The following is a 2,817-nucleotide window of genomic DNA, read 5'->3' as shown; positions in this document are numbered from 1 at the left end:
GATTTTCTATCCTACTTCAAAATGTTCATCTGAGATGTATGAAATTCTTTACCAAGCGTGGAAATCGATGCTCTAGGAAGACAGGCCTTGATGAATTACGGCTTTCAGCCCTCCCATAAGCCTCCCTATGAAACCTATTCCTTTTCCCATTTCCACAGGAAAGTGGGGACATTCCCCTGATCCCTAATTCGGCTTCCTGACCTTTACTCTTCCTTCTGCCTATAAAAGTCCATCCTCATTTAAGGCTATTATCTTTTATCATCCTTCTTAAGCTCATCTCATTTAACGTAGACTTTCAGACCTGGCTCACAGTCATTTTCTGCTGTATTTCTGCCACAATTCTAGAAGATTTCAGCGTTCATGTAGACAGATGATCACACCCTAATTTCAAATTCTCTGGACGTCTTTCACCTTACCTCTTCCTCCTCTGCGCCACACTCCTCCTCCAAGGGGCACACCTTTAAAAGGTCACTTCCATTCTTCGAAAACAAATTCCTGTTTTTTCACCTCTCTCGTACTATCCTTCCCACCAGATCTGCACAACGATTTTGACAAACACTCCAGTTCCTGGATTCTCCATTTTCCCTGAGTTTATCAGTTCCATCCTAGGCTACCTTCCTTCCTTACTGAGCTTGGACTTCAAGGTTGTTCATCTGAAGTTCAACATCGCCAGCAACCTGCCAAACCCGAATCCTTGAGCAGTAACAGTTAACCCTTTTTGTTTCTACATTTGGGAAGTTCAGAATACTGTATAAAAAGCCCCTAATTCTTTGATTTTGCACTACTATAAATTCATGGTTTCCAGCTTTGGCTGGGACCTCAGCATCAACCTCAGTCCTCTTCCTTGTCCTTGATTAGTTCCCTCCAACATTCGCATGGGAACCTATTCAGAACCTGCACCGTTCTCCTCCAACCTCCTCTCCGCTCAGACCTGACTCTTTTATTCTTGGCAGATTTCAAAGTTTCCTATTTCATACTTCATCAAGAAAACAAAGGCTCTCTCCTTCGACTCCCTACATCCTCATCCACAAAATCTATTATCCACATGAATAAGTAGTTAAATATTATTTTTATTCAAAGAAAAAAACCAAGTGTCTATTTTTTAAATTATTTTCAATCATTTGAGAGGACCTAACCCATTTGGTAGCTCAGAATATGAAAATAGACCAGATCTGGTCTGAATACGTATAGACAACAGGTGTGCCACTCTATGTGTTCCTGCCTAGATGCGGGCTGGACAAAAAACTACCTACGCCCCGTTTATTGCTTCCAAACTATACACATACTTTAAATTTTGACATAGTACAATGAGATTTATAAAGTGCCAAGCACGGAGACTGTGCCACTTTTAAGCTGAAAGAGGCAGTGAATTTTTGATCACTCTGGTGGAGAGAGAGCTGCTGAGACTTCATTCTCTGCAATTCACACCTTCAGAGTCCTCACTTTCATCAAGACAGAGATCTGCTGACATTATTGCCAACTCAGGGACACCACAGTTACTGTCCTGGAGGGTCTGGGCTCTGCACCTAGAAACAAGCCAAACCAACTTCTTGCAACATTCAAGAGAAAATATTCAGTTAGTCATTTAGAAACTACGTCCCTCCAGCAAAAGAGCTCAGTGTCATTAATCTTGGAATGCTTTATAACAAGCACAAGAATTTGCAATAATTTAATGAATAATTTAATGAATGTTTATACTTCCAGATCGAGAAGGCACAAAGCTAATATGGATGGCTTTGCTTTTGAAAAGACTAGTAGAAAACTGCAAGCTTTCAGCTGAGCCTCCAGTTTATCGAGGCTTAATATTTCTTTCCTTCCAAAATATGACAATGTATAATAGTCTTATATGAGTGGAAAAAAAGTTTAAGACAGCAGTATGTTCCATTTCCTGTTTCTGAATTTTTTCCAAGACTGGTTTTTTCCCTCTGTTTTCTGTCAGAAGCAGCGCATTTGCATTGACTAATCTGGACTTCTTCATGAGTGGATGAAACATTGCATTCTGCTTCAACTATTCTGGCAGCCAGCAAAAACCGCAGACTCCAATGCAAGATAAATGTTAGGTTTCACCTTCATAAAGGCCAAGGATCTGTCCAAAATATTGGCAGCCAGGATAAAAATTTACGTGCAAGATCCAAAAAAAGTTGGTTAAATCCATTAGATCTTGACATTTCTCTGACTTGCACATAAAATGTTACTGTTCTCAGGGGTAGTCTTCATCAAGCTCAGTCCTTTTTTCTTGTGGCTGGAATTTCTGTTCCTATTCAAGGTAGAGTTTCAACAGCTTAGATGGCTGGATTCATTCCAGACTGCCAGGACCTTTGCCCCCAGATCCTTCACTGGCTAGGAGTTGTAGCATCTGGCCTAGTGGGGGCCGAGCACAGAGGAACATGAGGGACTCTTTCCTGGGTCAGCAGTACCCTCCAAAAGGCCACTGCCACTGCCATCTCCTGCTCAGCCTCACAGCCCCAGCTTTACGCCACTTCCCAGGCCCAGCACCCTGCTGGCAACACCTCTGCCTCCAGACTGCTGGTCTGCCCCTCAGCCCGGGGTCCTGCCATGCACCAGCAGAGGCTGAAGCAGACCTCTTCTTGTTCTTCATATTTTAATTTCCAAAGTTAAAAACTGCTCTCTGATTTTTCTTTTTTCATAGGACACTGTTTTTGTTTCATAGGCAGATTTTCTTTTCTTATATCCTTGGTGATATTAACCATGACCTTTTTTTGTTTCTTCTGTTCTATTGATTGTCTTAGTTTTTGTTCAATTTTTTTTTTCTGTTTGTTTTTGTCTCTGTCTCCTAAGTTGAAGAGTTAGTGGTCT

General features: G+C 41.5%; 1 pseudogene; it reads right to left on the bottom strand.

Moving 5' to 3' along the window:
* Positions 1-1,408: 1,408 nt before the first annotated feature.
* On the bottom strand, positions 1,409-2,558 carry LOC124230275 (cyclin-G2-like; annotated as a pseudogene).
* Positions 2,559-2,817: the final 259 nt, after the last annotated feature.

This window comes from Equus quagga, chromosome 19 (genome assembly GCF_021613505.1).
Source record: "Equus quagga isolate Etosha38 chromosome 19, UCLA_HA_Equagga_1.0, whole genome shotgun sequence".
NCBI classification, from domain to species: Eukaryota; Metazoa; Chordata; class Mammalia; order Perissodactyla; family Equidae; genus Equus; species Equus quagga.
Note: the sequence above shows the minus strand (reverse complement) of the source record. Positions and strands in the feature narration are given on the sequence as shown.